The 19,972-nt window shown below is 41.7% G+C and overlaps 1 long non-coding RNA gene across 1 annotated transcript in view; it reads left to right on the forward strand.

The window, feature by feature from the left end:
• LOC116992544 overlaps positions 1 to 19,972 on the forward strand; it is a 151,448-nt gene continuing 131,476 nt past the window's right edge. The window contains exon 1 of the long non-coding RNA XR_004417071.1: positions 1 to 116. This is a non-coding gene — a long non-coding RNA (uncharacterized LOC116992544). The remainder of the gene's footprint in view (positions 117 to 19,972) is intronic.

The raw sequence follows: 19,972 nt of genomic DNA on the forward strand, positions 1-19,972 counted from the left end.
AAATGGTAAAACCCGAGGTGTTTTTGGAACAGACTGCAGACGTCATTGGTAAGACCAAAATGTAGAAGGAATCCTGACAGAACTTACATCTGCAAGGGGAATTATGCTGCAACCTGGTAAGTGCTACACTGCTGCTTTCATCAGCCTTTTAATCTACTGGAAGCTGCATGAGAGGGAATGGCATCTCACCAGACTCAGCCCCGTAAAGAGGGAGATCTCTGAGCCTCCAAACGCTGGGGGAGTGCACCTGTGAAATCCATTTCTGTCATCAAGATTTGGATGCATACTGGGAGACTGGGTCAGGCTTGCAGCTGCAAGAGGAGGTGGTTGTGGAATTTTCTCCCAGCGCTTAGTAATGAGAATATGTGATTTTGATATTTTCCTGCCTCAGGGAGTAGGAAGCAGTATCACCAGCAACCTGAATCACAGCCTTGTGCACCAAAGGGGGAATTTTTCTATCTTGTCTATAAAAACTGCTTCACTTTAATAGAGTAGTTTGATATTTAATGAGCTAGAGAAGCATGACCATCACCTGTGGAGAGATGGGGGTGGAGGGGATAAGAAAAGAGAGATGTTTTATTTACAGATGCAGCAAATATGTAATTTATATCACACAGTTTCTCTCTTTAATGTGTGTTTATAGTAGCATCAAAGTGAAACAATCTGCTAGAGGGTTTTGGCAAATTCTGCAGGTGAGGTTTATCCCAGTGATAAGAACAGTTGCCCAGAAGGTGAAAATTTCAAATCCCTGAAGACAGACTGGGATAATAACCACAATCCTTATCTAGGCAAGTTCCATTACTGCTGAGCTACTAAAGAAGAAGAGAGATTACCTCCTCTTTATGCAAGTTTTTACCCCCCCTTCCCCTCAGGGTCTGACTTCAAAGCAAAGGGATGCTTTGAGACCACACTGCTGAGGGCTGGACTGGTTTCTGAAAACAGGGTAGGTGTCTGTGACCAAACTGATGATAAAGAAACAGAAAGACTTCTCAACTCCTGCTTAATTTTGTGAGTACTCTAAAATCACTGCACACTTCCCAGCCTGATCAGAAAATTTTCGATGTGCTTGTGGTCTTCCCCTGAGCTTAAACAGAGTTTCTCACTCTGGAATGGTTAGGGATTTACCTAAGCACCTTTGAAAAGTGGAGAGGCACTCCCGTGCAGCTGGATCCATTTTCCTCAGCAAGTGCCAGGCACATGCTGGCAAGCACAAGACCCTCCAGAACTGAAATTCAGATTAAAAACCTGCAGCTGCCACAGGAGGTAAGGACAGACTCTTCCCCCCAAACATTTCACAAATGGTTTGCTAGCTGAAAAAATTTCCCATGAGGTGGAAGGCTTGGAGATCGTGTTGCCCATCTCAGCTGCAGTCTCCAAGGGCAGCCTAGTGCATAGTTGATATTTAGGGAGATGATGTAGCATTTTCTGCTAGCTTACTTCTGCTAGGACAGAACTCATGCTTTCAAGGTATGCTTTTTAAGCTGCATAGCAGCATTTAGTATAATGGCAGCATAAGCCTCCACAGCATTTTAAAAAGTGAGTACCAAACCTCGTAATGAATTGCCCAAGGGGAATTTATGCAGGAAAAAATACAAATAATGCCAACACTTTGGAACTGCACGCTCTGCATTTTAACTAGCATCTAATGTGACAAGGGAATTATTTGTTGTGATTTTTTTTCTCCTTTTTAAAATGTAAATTTGAAGAACTAGGCTTTATTCTTACCTCTGCTTTGGATTCCTAGAAATAAAGAAGTCAATTTTTATAGTTTACCTTAAATTTTGAGAAATCCTTATCTGAAAACGGGTTGCTTTTTTTGTGACTCTCTTGAAAAAGAAAATCCAATAATGTAATAATGTATGTGTGTCCAAAGCACACAGAGCTGATGTTAGGACTCTACAGGGCAGTGCCAGAAGGAGGCTGCAGGATGCAATAGAACTCCATAGTGCAGCGTCTTAAAAAGTGGTTCCTGGGTGGACTAATTATTTCTTAGACTGTGGATCAGAGCCCCTAAAATAAGAAAAAGGGATTAAGCAAGATGTTAAGATAGAGGAGTTGAGGTTATGTATCTGTGCTTATGAGGGTAATAAACAAATAGGAAATCTCTGTGCTGTTGTTGAAGCCTCTGAGTACCAGAAAATACTCTTTGCCTAAGGCAAGTCACAAGAGGAAAGAAACAATCTGAAAATCTACTTATGTGAAAAGACCTTGAGAAGGAAAATCTGTAGAGAGTTTGGGTGTTTGCAGGAAAGGTGCACACCAGGGGCTCTATACTTATTCCATTCTTGCTGATGTTAGAGACAAATACAGGATAACTTCCTTAAATTAAGTCATGCAACATTCCTTTTCTATTTAACTACATACCTATGGAAACAGAATGAAGCTGGAAAGAGACCATAAAGTGAAATGAGCTGATCTTTTTCTTCAACATGCACTAGAGATCCCTGAGGGAACTCTTGTAGGTATCTCACCACTCTACTCTTATTGCATCTATTGCTTTAGTTGTCCCACAGCCCTAGTGAAACCACATCTTTCAGAGTCTGCTATAACTCTAATCCTTTATTTAAAAATAAATAAACACATTTAAAAATAAATTATTTTTTAAAAAAGGGAATAGGTGGCTAAGTGTATACAGAACTGTTTTGGAGAAGCACATTAAAGAAAATATGACTAGGAAAAATATTTGTTATGAATATAAGCAATAAGTATGTAATAATAAATAATAGTAACTAATCAAGTGTTTTTATTGTGTATCTTTACACATAAAAAGCCCTATGCAGATGGTTTTTGAGGTTCTTGCATTTTGAAAATCTATAAAAATGATCCATGTTTCTTACTGAGGCACTTAGTTTTTATCCTTATACTACATACCTATGCAAAAAGGGCTGTTTTTCAAGCTTTCGTGACTGTAGACAATCCTTTCAGAAATTCTAGGTAAGATTTAAAGGGTAAAAACATCTTTCAATATGAATAAATTAAGCTATTGTTTGCTTGTTTGTGAAGGCTGGAAATGAAGGTAGCAATATTTTTCGAAGTGAACTTGCCCAGCAGTAAATCCTGTTGATTAATCTCTTGTTTCAAAGATCAAAATAAGCAATCTTCTTAAACTAGAAAATTGTTTCAGGAGGTTCCATTCAAATATGTGGGTTGTTGAAAACAGCAGCTTCTGGAGCCTTCTCTCATTCCTGTTTCAGGAGTGGCTGAGGCACCAGAAAATTAAGGAAAGTGACTGCCAGTCCCCTCCCTGTGATTTCCTTTGTCCCATCCCTGGAATTCTCCCTTGAGGCATTGTCCAGACTCACAATGCAATCACTTGGGCCTTTCCCCTGCAGTTTTATTTTGTTCTTTAACAATAAAAGCTGTTTATTTCGTCTTAATGGGCCTGAACTGATGGTAAAGTCCTTGTGTCCTTGCCCAAACAACTTTTAATCTAAAGGCAGAGTGAACACAACAGTGGCAATCCATATAAAACAAAATGTCTCAGAAAAACAGATAATTCACTGTGTTTGGATAGAAGGTATGTGACTTTCTAAGATGTTCAGGGCCAGGTCATCCCTGGACATAAATCCATTTACCATTAACTTCATTGAATTTGAACCAGTTAATGGGAGAAGGAGTTCCAAGCTATTTATACCTTTGCAGGGAGTATGTTGCTCCTGGACAAGAGTTATTTCAGCTCCTTGCTGGTAGAGGGTCTTGAGCAGTAGGGTCAGGCCAGAGCTGAATCTCTGTGTAGTAGATTTTAACTGAGGGCTCAGAACCTCAGACTTCAGCAGCAGTCAGATGCTGCAGCTCCTTGTCCACAGAGGTCAGCTTCAGATGGATAGCACATTGCTAGAGGTAGTCTGTAGTGATTTCTTTTTTCCCTTTAGTAGTGCCACTTGGACAGAAATCCAGTCCTTATGGTAATGAATAAAACACTTGTATCACTTCATGTTTCTCTTGTATTTAAAAGTCTGCCCCATTCAGTTATTCATCTGAATAGAACATTTATTATCAATAGCCTTTTTGTCCACTTCAGATCCTGAGAGAGCAAAGGAATATATATTATTCCTATTAGGCTGATGACCAGCACTTTAATAGGCTTTTCATAACATTTCAATGAAAATTAATAATCTTGGTGTCATATTATCTTAATTTTGAAGAATCAGATGAAAATAATATTATCCTGGGTTAGCAAACATACTGTGTAAACAGCAATTACTATGGAGACATAACTGAGTTAGAGGTAAAGCATATTAGCTAAGTGCCTGCAGTTCCAAATAATTCACAAAAGGCTTATGAGCTCTGCAGCTAATATTGTCCCAAATCATCACCCAAAGAAATTGTGTTAAAACAAGGAGTTATGGAATGGCAGACAAATGGCTAATTAACTTTGTGCCAGAGAGTCATAAATATTTGCTGCTATTCTTTTCTCGGAGGTTTGTGTGTAAGCAGACATTTAGGCAGAATCTATGCTACTGCTAAAAGACAACAAAGGGAAGGTGGTAATTTTGTGTTTCCATGGCTCTGGGCTGCTGTGGTAGAAAAAACATTTCCAGGGTCAAGGTTTGGGGGCCTGGCTTGGTGCAGCCTTGAATTTCAGTGCAGTTCTTTGGGAGCTCCTGCAGTGTGTTCCAACAGATTTCTAGAGCTTTTCCGTGGGCTGCTTTATGGGATTTAGATTATTCTTAAGGGTGGGGGGAAAGATTTTGATCCTTTAGCATGGTCTTTTTATCCCATGTATTTCACTGGATGTTTTCAAGACATGATTGGACAAGGCAGCAGATAATCTCAGCTAGGCTTCCTGTCCCACAAAGGATTGGATGAAATTATCTTTCAAGGTCCCTTCCAGTGTGGCCTATTCTATGATTCTATGTAGGGACATGGAAGGACACTTTCAGAAAGATATGTTAATGAAGTTTTGGAATAAAAGGGCTGATAAAACTTCAGTTTTGATTCCAAAAGAAACTGTCCAGGAAAAAAGGCTTCTCTGTCAATGTAGATGTGTCAACAACCAGAGCGAGTCCAGTCTTGGATAGTTTTTGCCTACTGAGAGTGAGAAAGTGGAGCATACCAAACACTGTAGACAACACTTCTGGGAAAAAAAGGTGAAGTGGCCATAAAACATGGCCAGTCACCAGTGACAAAATGCTTGAAGTTCTTATTTTTTAAATGTACAGTAATTTCACGATTATAAGCCGCACTGAGTATAAGCCGCACTTCTGGGTTTCAGCAACTTTTTGGTTTTTTGTCCATACATAAGCCGCACCTGATTATAAGCCGCAGGTTACAGTACAGAGTGTGATAAAAGCTATCTATTCTATCACCATATGTTGAGGGTGGGGACAGTGATCCTTATCTCAATGACAGATAATCTGCTAATGGGCCATCCATTGAAACCAGGTTGGGCATTGTTCTTTATCTTTTCACAACCCATCCTTCCTCCAGCGAGTCATTTTCTGCTAATGGCCCATTGAGTCTCACTGTGGGACTGATAAAATTACTGCATCCCATTGGAAGTTGCTCCAGCCAGGGGGAAGAGCCCAACATTTCTTACCAAGATAAAAACAGAGGTTTTGGGATACTAAGGGAGCCCCTTTCTCCACTGGACTCCAGAGGAAAACTGGATTTCTGCACATCACCACTGGAGCTCCGGAGGGAAACTGCACCTTCTGCAGGAGCACTGCTCCAACTGAATCACATCTGTCACTGCAGGAGGATGCAGCCACCATTTAATGGAACTGCTACCAACACCTTGCCTGATGGGGTGTCAGGTTGTACTCTGACTGTGTCAGGGTTTGGGATTTGTTTCTTTGTAGTACTGTATTTCTATTTTGATTTGCCTAGAAAAGAACTGTTATTCCTAATTTCCATATTTTTTCCTGAAAGCCCCTTGATTTCCAAATTATAATAATTTGGAGAGAGGGGGTTTACATTCTCCATTTAAAAGAGAAGTTCCTGCCTTTCTCAGCAGACACCTGTCCTCCAAACTAAAACAGCAACTTTTTGTTCTTTGTCCATATATAAGCCGCACCTGATTATAAACCGCACTTTGGGTTCGGACCAAAATTTTAGTCAAAATAGTGCGGCTTATAATCGTGAAATTACTGTAATTTGTAAAAAAAGGGCAGAGCCTCAGCTGATATGAACAGAGATGTGTGACTGGGTGAAATGGTTGTCAGGTGTGTTTTTCCTGCTGTTCTACCCTTGAGAAAAAAATCTCCTTTTCTAGGTACCTTATGATATGCCCTTCTATGGCCACAGGAGAAGGACTGAGGTTGGACTGCATAGCTGTTTTCTTACTGAGTAAACTTGGAAAAAATTATACCAAGCTTCCTGCTTGGTCCATGTACACATGGTCTCGTGCTTAAAATAAAATGGACCAGGATCCTGTCTCAGGTCCTGAAATCTAGATGTGCAGCATATCTAAGTCCTCTTTCCTCTTTTATCCAGAGCAGGATAAAAACCCCTCTGCTCCCACTGGGTACAGTCCCTGTCCTATGTCCTGCATATGTCTGCAAGAGTGTTGGTTGGCATGGGCGCAAACTACAAGTCAGGGCTAACAGCTGAGGAGAGTGGGTAGTCACAGCAGAGACCAGCAGGAGCCTGGCTGGTGCAGTTGTGCTGGAAATTGTGGTGTAGCTCAGTGAACGCAGCCTATCAAACGTTGTGTTAACAACACAATTGTTCCAATGACCCAGAGTTCATTAGCACCTATGATTTCCCAGATGTCTGGGAATGTGTAGGGAGTCGCCATGAACTTCCAATCCTAATTTCACAGGGTAGTTTTACAGTGCATTGAATGAATTTTCTCAACACATGGTTGGAGCCATGGAAAATTGATCCCATGGATGCAACTGTCTTTCTGCAGGGCACTCTGTGTGCATATTAGCATTTCCTTCAAAGTACAGAGGTAAAATCTGCACACTGTTGATCTGATTGTGGTGGGATTTTAGGGCACAAAGACTTGTGTCCATGTCTAAAAGAAAGGTTTTGGGTACCCCATCCCTGGAAGTGTTCAAGACCAGATTGGATGGGCCCCTGAGATGCCTGAGTGGCATCCCTGTCCATGGCAGGAGGTTTGGAGCTAGATGACCTGTGAGATCCCTTCCAACCCCAAATATTCTATGACTCTGTGATTCTAAAAAGTGACTGCTAACAACTCTTGATCAAAGTTTCCACAAAGATACTTAGTGATAAACTGAAATTCTAAATTTTCCAGACTCTCAGACTAGGAGAGAGTCTTTATATTTTCTACTTCGGGAAATGAATTTTGACTTGAGAGAAAAAGTGGTTTTCTTGGCACTCTGTGCCTGGAAGAGGCAAGTGGCAGAAGGACCAGCAAAATGGACTGGCAGAAATGTGACTGCTCCAATAACCATTGTCAAAGTTCTGGCTCTGCCAGTAATACTGTGTAATGCGCCATGGACCTGTGGGACACAGTTGGAATGTTCTAGTATGAAGTCCAAGGTTCATTTTAATGTATTCTGGCCTACCAGACCCCTTTAGGAATGAAAACAGGCACTTCATGCTTCTGTAAGGAAAAAAAATACACGATATTTTATATATATACATCCAAGACATATAGACGGTGTCTAGGAAACCTGTTCTGTCATCAGCCTGAGGCCAAGTTCTGTGGCTGGAAAAAGTGAACTACAAGAGAAAAACCAAAATCCCAAAGAAAGCCAAGTAACCTTTCTACTTGCACTACCCTGCAGGTCAGGCTTGATATATAAAAAGAAACCCCCACATCCCAAGGTAGTAGCCTAGTGAGTCATGGGAAGGATTTTGCTTTCGTTTTGAAGGGAGATGGTGAAGAAACTTGAAAGACTGAACCAGTGCCATGTACTGCTACTGCTGTAACATCTTCGGTGGATTTGAAGCTGTACCTTTCTGAAACTGCTCATTTCTTTCTACTTGCCTGTCCAGGACATCTCAGTGGGTTTGAGCTGAGGAAGGATCTAATCTTCCAGTCCCTACTTGCAGTTTTTAACACATGCTACTTTGAAACAGACTACAGTGACCAGGGTAAGGCTAAAAACCCCACAGATAGTTGGTAGCATTTTCTTATGGAATTTTCAGGGCTTAGTCTTGTAAAGAGACTAGAATTCAGACACAACTGTTTTTTCTGTTTTAAACTGCTGGGCACTGTGCAATTTCACCATGTCTTTGCATGAGAAATCTTATTCTCTTTGCTTTTGTAAGAAGATTTAAAGGATAAGGTTGATTTTAGGAGATGATCTCCAAAACTCTATTTGTCTTAGAGATGTAGAAACATTGTCTGACTTCTGTCCTATGGTTCTTAAGGTTTTATGTTCTTCTGGCTTGTCTCTAAGTTTACTTAGCTGTTAAGAAATATATGTGCATTTCACCCTGTTCCTGTGCCTATCTGAGCACTAGAGAAGATGTACATAGGGCAAACTAAAGTAAAAAGTATTATTTAGTGTGCTTGTTTGTCTGGGATAGTGCTATTTTTTTCCCATAGTAGCTGCTATGCAGCTATGATTTGGATTCATGTTGGAAACAGTGTTGGTAACACATGGATATTTAATTACTGCTGAGCAGTTCTTACATGGAGACAAAGCTTTTTCTGCTCCCCACCCCACCAGTGAGGAGGCTGGGGGGGGCACAAGGAGCTAGGAGGGAACACAGCTGAGACAGCTGATCCAAACTGACCACAGGCATACTCCTGACCATGTGGCACCATGCTCAGGATAGAGAACTGGGGAAGGAATAAAAGGAAGGGGGACACATTCAGAGTTATGGCATTTGTCTCCCCAAGTCACTGTTACACAGCTGTTCAGTCCAGGTAAAGGATTGGATTAGCAACCTGGACACATTTACTGCTGGATCAAACTGGGAAAGGTAAGGAAGGCAAGTCTCCATTAAGTTTCATCAGTGTGCTTAGTATAGCTTCCAATATCTCAGGGACACAGCTGATTAAAAGAGAACAAATATGAAGAGGACGGAGAAACGAATCTGTGAATCAGGTGAGTAACCATGTTTGTGGTCACTGGCCACCCTCCCTGGCCCCTTCCAGGGAGCTACATACAGAGGGGTTGGTGGTGAGCAGAACTTTCTTCATTCAGCTGTCTGAAGAGCACCTCAACAATGGGCAGTATCTCCTAAGGTTTCTCATTTTACCTTTGTTTCTTTCTTTGTCTGTACTTTTCAGCTTTGTATTTTCTCTTGTCCTTGCTGGAATAGACTAGCTTTTTCTTTTCTAGCCCATATTTTCTATCCCCCAGGAACAGGGAGGAACTGAGAGCCACCCAAGTCATTTGGAGAATGCTTCTCACCCACAGCATGACATTTCAGGGATTAAAAGCACCCCTTTTTACTTTGCTATAAGATTCCTTGACACTCTAACCATGGTGTATGATATCCAGGCCTTCTTTTTGTGGCTGTAAGGACACAGCAACAGGTTTTGGTCTGGAAAAATTGACCCTGACATTACAGTAATTTCACAACCATAAGGCGCACCGGACTATAAGGCGCACCCGCCGGGAGTCGGCAAAATTCGCAACTTTGTAGATCAGATAAGGCGCACTGGACTATAGGGTGCACTTTTTTTTTGCAGCGAGGCTCCGCCCCCAGCTCCCTCCGCGCGGTTGCTGGCCGAGGCCCTGCCTCAAGCCGGCAGCCATGGGCCCCCGAGCCCGCCTGTACCCGGCAGGGGCGGTGCCGCGGGGTCCCAGGCCCACCTGCATCCGGCGGGGCCGGGGCATGGCCGTCACCCCTCCGTGCTGCCTCTCCGGGGCCGGGCTATGGCTGTCGCGCCTCCGTGCTGCCTCCACGGGGCCGAGGGGTGCCTGTGGAGGGGCAACTCTGCCTGCACGGAGACCGGGGGTGCCTCTAGAGGGGCCATCCCACTTGCACGGGGCCGGGGGGTGCCTCTGGATGGGCGGCTCCGCCTCCAAGGGGCCGGGACGTGCCCGCCGCTGCTCTGCCCCGCCTCCACCTGGCAGCCATGGCCCTGCTGGCTCCCCCTGTGGCTCGCAGCTCGCACTTCCGGGTAGGCAATTTTTTTGAACTTTGTCCATCAGATAAGGTGCACCGGACTATAAGGCGCACTTCCGGGTTCTGGGGAAAATTTTAGTCAAAAGGGTGCGCCTTATAGTCATGAAATTACTGTACTCTTTTGTAATAGGGATCTAAAAGGCAAGAAATGCCTTAATAGAAGCCATTCTGTAATATTGGAGATGTTATACTATGACTGAAGATCAGAACAAATACGAATGAGTCTCCTGTGTTCTTGGAGCTTCTGAGCAAATATAAGTCCTTTTGGAAATGCTACTGTTAGGAAACAACAGAGGATGTACAATAAAACTGTCTTCCAGTTTTGGTCTTATTTAAAGGTCTGTCTGGACTATAAAACCATAAGCAATTGCCTTCTGCTCTGGGTAAGACTCAAGCTACCCAGGAACTATAAAAATCCACTTTGTGTCCAAATACATGGCACTACTTATCTTCTTCTTTTTTCTCTCATTTAAGAATGAACTGCAAATAGTTAAAATTATGACCAAACATAAGGCCAAGCTCTACCCACAAACAAGAATGGAGACTGTTGTGACTCTCATATTGATATAATGAGGGGAAGAAGGCCTATTTATCCTTCCTTTTAATAAAATCCTTAGATAAATTCTACTAAGTTTAGTGAAAGGAACCTTTGCATGCTGTTAGCCCAACTGCCTTTTGAAATATTGTCTATCAGCACACCTGTTCTACCGTAGGAGTAAAATTCTGTAAGGAGTATCTTTGAGCTATGGTGTCCCTTTCTTCCCCCATTAAAGAATGGAGAAACCCTTTTGGGGTCACTTTCTTCTTGAAGTAATATCCTTATCAGGTCTTGCTCTGCTGGGCAATTGAAGCTGAGTGTCCTCAATTTAAAGGAATAAGAAATGGGGGGGATGGAGAATAAGGGTTAATACGAGCACAGGCTCTTACTCAGCAAACTACAGGATGTTTTCCTGGGCAAGGATTCTACCAAAACTACAGATGTCCAAAATTCTGAGTCAAATTCAAGGATTTTTAAAACATGATCCTAAAGATGACCTACTCAGGCTGAGGCTTGCACCTGAATATACCAAGTGGGGGATGCAAACTCTTCTGATAATAAGTGGACACCTCCCAGCTGGTTGCACATCCCACCTGAAAAAAGTAGCTTCTAATAATGTTTGCAGGCTGTATTTTAAAGTGAAGAGCTTTACATTGTAAGGAAAGATCATGACTTCTAGTTAGTTTATTTTTTAAAAAGCTTGTCAAGGGAATCTTGAAGGCTCAGAGATATTTTCCAGTCAACAGTTTAGCCAAAATGATGCGCAGAGCCATGAAACACAAACCCTGTGGGAGACAGTTCAGCCTCTGGTTCTTTTCATGAGTGCCTGTGGTACCAAAGAGCCTGTTTCAGTGCTGCAGCAGTTCAACATGTAGGCTGTGCCTTGACAAGGAGCAGCTGAATGCTGAGTTCAACCTAGTGGCATGCAGAGGCAGCTGTTTTGCTAGGCAGTGAACAATAGCACGGTAGGAGACAACCTTTCCTGTGAGGAGAGACAGAGAGATAGTTCAAATAACCCAGACAAGAGAAATGTGCAGGGACTTAATACAATTTGCTAAAGACACCCAGCTGGTGACAGGTCATAAAGAGCATTTCTGGTGAGAAGACAATTTTTTGAGGTTTCAGGTACTTTTCAGTAGACACACCATGCAAATCTGTAATTATGGGATTTTGTGTTACAATAATTGCATCATTATTATTTACAGCAGCCTTTTTAATGAGACAGGAGTTGCTTCACATTGTCTTACAGTGTGAACCTGTGTGGAATGTTGGGAGGTTTTTTGAGGGTGCCAGTGACCTGCCCAAGGGACTGCACCTAAAGAATCAGGCCAGGGTGTGGCTGAAAAAAGAGAATGAACAGTGCCCAACATAGGCAACAAAAGTGTTGTAAGAAGGCGAAGGGGAATTAATAAAAAAACCACATCTAATTATCTATCAGGAAAAAGTTAGCAAAAAACCCTGTTTTATTCCTGGAAATGCAGAGCCTTACACTTTGTGGTATAAAGTTAATTTAAGTCATATGTAGGTAAAAAAACGCCATGGCAAATTTTTAATCCAATGAAGGTAAAACCAAAACTACTGTAACAGTTTCTTAAGGTTACTTCTCTGCAACCTTTTGAAATACTTATTTAATACGACAGTTATTTGTGTTAAAACTGCCAGCTACTTAAAGAGGAAAATAAAAACCCCTATAAGCATATGCAGGAATAGAGTACAAAGATAAAGACAAAAATTTCCACCAGTGACAGTTGTACTCTGTTGTGTTAATGTCACCCATCTGTTTCAGGAAAAGCTTCTTCTACCAGTGATTTAAAGTGCATTCATTGCAAAAACAAACACAAACCCCTGAGCAGGATAATTCATCATCCTGTTACATTTTTGTCCATGGAAGATAGCCATGCCTTAGAGCTTCCACAGCTTAATAAGCATTTGTCTTGTGGATCTGTTAACAGCTTAAATCTCCTTGTAGTCATATAAATCTTGGTGTGTTAAGATGAGGTGGAGAAGATCAAAATATGTTGCCAGAGAACTGGATAAAAAAATCTGAATAACTTTTGTATCATAATTTAAAATGGAAAAATATTTCCTGTGTATATTATCTGAGTTTACTGGATTTGGTGGCAATGAGCTGACTCTGTTGGTATCAACTGGTTGGTTTAATAAGGGTGAACATCAGACTACTTTCAGGGTTCATATAGAGATAACATGTTGAATAAGATCTTACAAGGAAATTAAGGTCTGGTTTATAGAATTGCATTTTGAAGCTTTCTCTCTGGACTGTGAACTAAATGCTCCTTTTAAATTTTGTAGCATGTGAAAATGCCTGCAGGGGGAGGGGAAAAAATAATTGGTTTTTTATATCCATAGGGAACATGAAGAAGACTTAGATTATCTAACAAAGGCTTAAACTGAAAGAGTGGAGATTTAGAATAGATTTTAGGAAAAAATTCTTTGCCATGAGAATAGTGGAACAGATTACTTTGAGAAATTGAGACTCCCTCATCCCTGGTAGTGTTCAAGGGTGGGTCGGATGGGGTTTTAAGTACAGTAATTTCACAAGTATAAGGCGCACCGGAGTATAAGCCACACTTTCATTTGCAGCGAGGATGCTCGCACAACAAAGTAACCAATTTGTAACAATCACGCAATCGCGGGTTTTACTGGCAGGTACTCAATTCGCGAGCTCAACTCCCCCCACGCTGCTGGTGGGAGGGAGCCCTTCGCCTTCCCTCGCACTGCTGGCAGGAGCCCACCTCTCCCTGCCACACAACAGAGTAACCAATTTGTAACAATCACGCGATCGTGGGTTTTACTGGCAGGTACTCAATTCACGAGCTTGGCTCAGCCCATGACTCACACTTCTGGGTTGGCAAATTTCAGAACTTTATCCATATATTGGATGCTCCAAAGAATAAATCACACTTCCAGGTTGGGACCAAAATTTTAGTCAAAAGGGGTGGCTTATAATCATGAAATTACTGTAATCTGGTCTAATGGAATGTCTCCCTGCCCATGCCGTAGAGGGTATAACTAGATGACCTTTAAGGTCCCTTCTGACTCAAACCAATCCACGATTCATTAAATAATTCAACAATTTGTCTGGTTTGTAGTTCATTCACATATATTTGGCCAATAACTGACCAATCCAGCTGATCATTCTCACTGAGCTTCTTTATAATCTCTTCAGCTCATCCAAATTCTTTTGGAAAAGCAGTGCTCAAAAGTGCAGGTCTGTGGAAAGTGAAGGTATTTCTCACAGGCATCTGTGAAATCCAGCAGATGCCTCAGGGTAACCTGAATCCATCTGGCCTGCTTATCACCTTTATAACACTGCCAGTGCATGACGAGGTAGCTCAATGGCACACATTTAAACGAATAACAAGAAACAAAGCAATCTTCTAAATTAGTTCTTTGTTTTCATTTGGAGCTTAATTGTATTTCCAAGTCTTTCTTTAATGACCTTGTAAAATCCTTGACTACTATTTTCCTTTTTTGGTACATGCTGCTTTTAAAATCTGAGTCAGGGCTCTGTATTAGAACACCCTATTCAGTAAGAGCAGGGTAGATAATTTAATTTTACATTGGGGTAATGTAATCTTCATGCTACCTTTCTGTTTTTATTTATAACTGAAGAATTCATTTCCTTTTGCCCTTCCTCTGCATTCTATGGCCAGAGAAGAGAAAAAGATTATAGAAATCTCTACTAACATTTTTTTTTCATAGTCACCAATATGGTTACTGTCCTATGCTGCATACTTTCCTTCCTCTTTTCCTTACTCCACCTACCTTAGTGCCTCTGCTGTAGAGTCAGTTTGTCATCTATCAGCTCAACAGCACCCAAAAACCCATCAAGCTGATTCTTCCTTGCAGCCCATCAGATTTGCCTCTTCTCTAAATGGTCAGGGTGCTACTTTGGCTATTTCTGTCCATGAAGGTGCTGTGAGCCTGCAGGCTGAAAGCTGTTAGTGTATAGCCAGATTTAAGATTTGCAAAGAGCAGTACTTTTTATTTCTTAATTTTCAAGGCATTGTAAATGCCAGGATATGCAAATGTAGGACATGAAGCTTGGCAGAAACAATAGCTCTTGGAAAACCTCATTAGATTACCTCATGTACTGCTGGGGACAGAGCAGAACTATTCTTAAAATACACTTTTGTTCAGAGGGCAATGCACAGCAACAACTTGTTTTCCATTGTTCTCCATCACCCTCCAGAGTCCAGCTCTTTCCACTTAGAAGGACACAAAGAAATGGGCTTGGGAATAAACTCTGTTATGTTCCATTTCCTGCACTGGCAATAACCTTCTGGACCATCTGTTAGGAAACCACATAGGATGTGGAAAAGCTGGGTTCAGTTCCCTCCTCTAACTGGGGAAATGTGAGTCTGATTCCTTCCAAAAACACAGCAGGTTTTGCATTGTACAGGTACTTGTGAAAACTTCCTGGCCTTGAGCTGTTAGGGACAGGCATGTAATGCCTCAAAAAACTGGTGGTGTGAATATGACTTCATATAGATTTACAGGGTTACAAAATTGCTAATGTAGGAAGGGACTTCTGCAGATAGTCTAGTCCTACCCTCTGCTCAAAGAAAGGTCAACCAGAAAAGATTGGACAGAGTCATGTACAGTAAGAATCTGAGTGTCTCCAAAGTATGCAAACACATGTCTGGGCAACATGCACTAGTGCTTTACTTTCCTCAAAGGAAAAAAAAAAAAGCTTTTTTTAATGCTTAGATTGAATTTTCTTTATTTTTAATTTGCACCCATTGCCTCTTGTTCTGGTCATCACTGAGTAAAGGTTGATTGCATCTTCATTAGTCTATTCATTGGGTATTTACAGACATTGTAAAGATGCCCCAGAACCTTCTGTTTCACAGGCTGAGCAGTCCCAGCTCTCTTGACCTCTCCTTGCATGGCAGGTGCTCCAATTCCTGAATGACTTTTATTAGAATCACTCCAGTAAGTCTTTCTTGTGTTGAGGACCCTAGCACTGGATCCAACACTCCAGATGTTCCTCCAGTAGCAGGGGAGGATCTCCTCCCTTCACCTTCTGGCAATGCTCTACTGAAGCATCATGTTATGCTATTGATCTTCTTTACCACAACTGCCCAACTGTGGTTCATATTCAATGTCTCACCTATGCAAAGCTGCATTTCAATCTGTTATAGGTTGGCTCATTTCTCCAACTTGTTGAGGTGTCTCTGTATGGAAGCACAACATTCCAGTGCATCAAATGCTCCTTCCATTTTTGAATCCCCTAAAAACCTGCTGAGGATGCAGTCTGTCCCATTTTAAGGGTCACTTGTGAAGAAGGTGAGCAGTTTTAGCTCCAATCCCTGCAGTGTATCAATAATGTGTGGCCTCCAGCAGACTCTGTCCTGATGACCATAACATTTTCAGCCTGGCACTTGATAACAGTTTTCTGCCCACCTTACTTTCCATTTGTCTAGTCTGTGCTTCATGTGTTTGTGACTAAGTTATGAGAGACTTCTTTTTTCTAGAATCAAAATGAAGAATATACACTGCTCTCCCCTTATCCACTAAGATACTCATCTTCTTCTCTCACACATCTCTCTTTTAGGTCAGGCATGATTTTCCCTTCATAAATTTATGCTGACAACTCACAGTCACCTACTTGTGCCTAACAAATTTGGAAGTGCTCCATCACCTTCCTAAGGATCAAGTTGAGACTGTCTGTACTTCTCTGGATCCTCCTTCTTGCTGTTCTTGAAGATAGGAGTGATATTTGCTTTCTGTCAGTCCTAAGGAAATTCCCCCAATTGCCCAGACTACCATGACAAGAGTAGCCTCACAATGTAATCAAAGAGCTTCTCAGCTATCATTAGTTCCCAGAGACTTATGAATGTCCAGTTTAAGTGTCACCTGACCTGTTTCCCCTCCCTTGAGGGTCTTGCCTTATCTGGACTTTTTATCTTGTCTCAGGGTCTGAGATTCCTAAAGTCCACTTCTACCAGTAAATACTGAAGTGTGTGTAATAATCTTTCTTCTGCTGTTGATAGAGCTGTAGAAACTTTTGTTACTGTTCTTGTCCCTTGCCAGATTCAGTTCCAGGTAGGAGCTTTTCTCAATCATTACCTGTGGGTTTGGGCAGTATCTGTATATTCCTCCTAGTTGATCTGACACTGCTTGTATGCTTCCTTTTGATGTTTAAGTAGTCAGAAGCTCCTTGTTCATGCATGCAGTCCTCCTATTACCTTTTTTACTAGGTTTTTGCATGTTGGGTTGTACCAATCTTGAGCTTGGAGAAGGCTCTGTATGAATATGCTCTCCACAATTTTTTTTCTCTTTTGTCTTTTTCTCCTGCCAGAATGCAAGATATTTGGGGTTGAAGTTCTAAATTTCCTGTGTGCATTTCTGCAATCTTCTTTTCTTTACAGCGTCTCACATTTATTACAGACAAAATGGATGATGGTTTTCATTTACAGTTGCATGTCAGATTTTAAACTACTCAAGAATGATAATTATTTTCTGAGCACATTCCAGGATGAACAGATATTGTCGACTCATAAATAATTGCAAATAAGAGAATGTGGCTCAACCAATTCTATAACTGAAAGTTGTATGTTAGTGATTATGGAGGAAATACTAGCAGAACATTCGACAAAATCTGAGAGACTATAAAGTCCCTGGCAAAGACTAATGATGATTAATGAGTGGTCAAACTCCTGTTTAAGACTTTCTCAAGATAATAGGGCTTGTCTATGTGTACCTTGCTCCAGTTGCACCCTTCTCTGTGCTCCTCACTCCAGTACCCTTCTGAGCTGGAGAAATATTATGCTTAGATATCCAAACGGAGGTGCAAAAAGGTCTATGAGCCTAGACTGGGCCTGTTGACTCAAAAGTGACCTTCTGCTTCCCTATGTTCTCTTCTTCATTTGGATTTTTATCCACAGACAAACCCTGACTGCAAGACATATTGTAGTTCATATGTAGATTGAACATACAGAGGAAACAGAATGCTCTTTTGTGATTCCCCTTGCTCTGTGGTTGAAAATGGCTGAGTGATACCTGGTTCTGTGTGAATTGGCAGAAGTCTTTCAGAAAGTATTGATCAAGGAGAAGATGCCCACTGGTCTCAGCATGGCACATTAATATCTTAAATGACAGTGTTATTAGAATGTGAATTTGCTATTGATGCAAGAAAGTTTCCATGATAAACTGAAGAAGCAAATGTAGCTAAAAGACTTTATACTCTGTCTCTTATCTATAGTCCACTGTTTCCTACGTTTTATAGGATCTTTCCTACAATCTGCTATGTGTTGCAGCCCTCTGATTGTGAAAGATAAATTTTTTTTTGCTGGTTTGAGCTACACTATAACTATCAGGAGAACAGAGAGCTACCAGAGCTCAGTCAGGATGTCTGTGTTGTGCCGTTTGGATGGCAAAGGCAATTCATATCAACTAGTCCCAGTCTTCTACTTCATGATGTTCACTTTATCAAAGCAAGTTACTCAGAGTTCAGTCTCCTCTTCTGCATTGGGTGCATAGATCAAACTTCAGTGTATTACACAGTGAAATCAATTGGTATTCAGCTGCAGATGCTCTGCACAGTGGCAGAGACTTGCTGGCTGCCTTCCAAGGCAGGTTTCAAAAGGACTCTTGAACATGTTGAAAATAGAAGAGGCACTAAGAGGAATTATTTCTAAGTTAAGGATAAAAGAGACACGACTCTCAAAGTGACTTGAGGGTCTTTTACTGACCAATATTGATACAGTTTGTCTTACAGAGTATATATCCCATTTCCCTTTGCTACAAATTGTAATCTTAGGGTTTTTTCCCATTCTTTGCTCTTAATCCTCTCTTATACATCAATACACCTCCCTGTCTACCTTGTGCTTGTTCAGTCAGCATGGGCTGGCTTATTTGGTGCCTTTCTAAGAGTGCAAATGCATGGATGGTAGTGTCACTTGCCCATTATGGTTGAGAATTCGGATCTGGAAGACTGATACAATGCATCATTTTGTTTTGAATTAAAAAACCGTTTCCTGAACTGGAACAGCAAGAAACACACAGCTTTCTCTGAGGAGAAATTGCGCTCTGAGAGTTGTGATTAATGTCTTGATGTCCAAGTGGACATTAGTGACAAGTGAAATTCCTTGGGAATTATTACTGGGACTGGTGCTCTTTAACATCTTTGTCGCTGATGTGAACAGTGCTTTGAGGGCACCCTGAGCACCAGGCTGTGTGGTGCAGTCGACACACTGGAGGGAAGGGATGCCATCCAGAGGGACCTGGACAGGCTTGAGGTGGGCCTGTGTGAACCTCATGAAGTTCTATCCTTCAATAGAAGGCCAAGTGCAAGGTCCTGCACGTGGGTTGGGACAATGCCAAGCAAACATGCTGGCTGGGTGGAGAAGGTACTGGGAGCAACCCTGGGAGAAGGACTTGGGGCTGTTGGCTTGTGAGAAGCTTAGCATGTCCTGGCAATGTGCAATTGCAGCTCAGAAAGTCAGCCATGTCCTGGGCTGCATCCAAAGCAGCATGGCCAACAGGGTGGGTAGAGGATTCTGCCCCCTACTCTGTGAGGTGAGACCCCATCTGGAATGCTGCATCCAGGTCTGGGGGCCCCAGACAGTGGGGCCACTGTAAGAAGGACATGAGAAGACCAGGAAGATGGTCAGAGGGGTGGACCACTTCTATTAAGACAGGTTGAGAGAGTTGGGGCTGCTCAGCCTAGAGAAGAGAACTAGCATCTTCCAGTACCTCGAGGGAATGCAAGAGAACTGGAGGGACTTCTGACAATGGCAAAAGTGATAGCATATGGGGGAATGACCTTTAAACTAAAAGAGGTATGTTCAGATTAGATCTAAGGAAGAAATTCTTCACCATGAGGGTGGTGAGGCATTGGTGCACAACTCCCAGAGACACTGTGGATACTTCATCCCTGGCAGTGTTCAAGGCCAGGTTGGATGGGGCTTTGAGCAACCTGCTCTAGATGCCAATGCTCATGTCAGGCGGTTGGAACTAGATGACTTTAAGGTCCCTTCCAACCCAAATCATTCTATGATTCTGTGATTCTATGAGTTGAGAGGAAGTACTCTCCTGATCTCACGCAAAATAATTGTTAAATAATGGTAAGGTAAATTATGTAAAAAACCAAAAATACTTGTTTTTATTTTTATTCTTAAAACCAGCACATAGCATAACAAGATGCTTACAAAACAAATAAATGAGGCAGTTAAATAAGATCCAACCCTATGAAAGTGCTGGAATAGTGTTCACTGGAAGACTGATGAGTACTCCTGATCTGTGCAAATGCTCATTTGAAGAAGTCTTCTAGTAACCTGTCTGAAAAACTGCAGAATGGCCTGTCAGAGTCAATTAAGAAGGTCAGTTTTGCCAGGTGAAGTCTATTTTTGGTCTTAATTTTCAAAGTACAGTAATTTCACAATTATAAGCTGCACCATTTTGACT

This window comes from Catharus ustulatus, chromosome 2 (assembly GCF_009819885.2).
Source record: "Catharus ustulatus isolate bCatUst1 chromosome 2, bCatUst1.pri.v2, whole genome shotgun sequence".
NCBI lineage: Eukaryota > Metazoa > Chordata > Aves > Passeriformes > Turdidae > Catharus > Catharus ustulatus.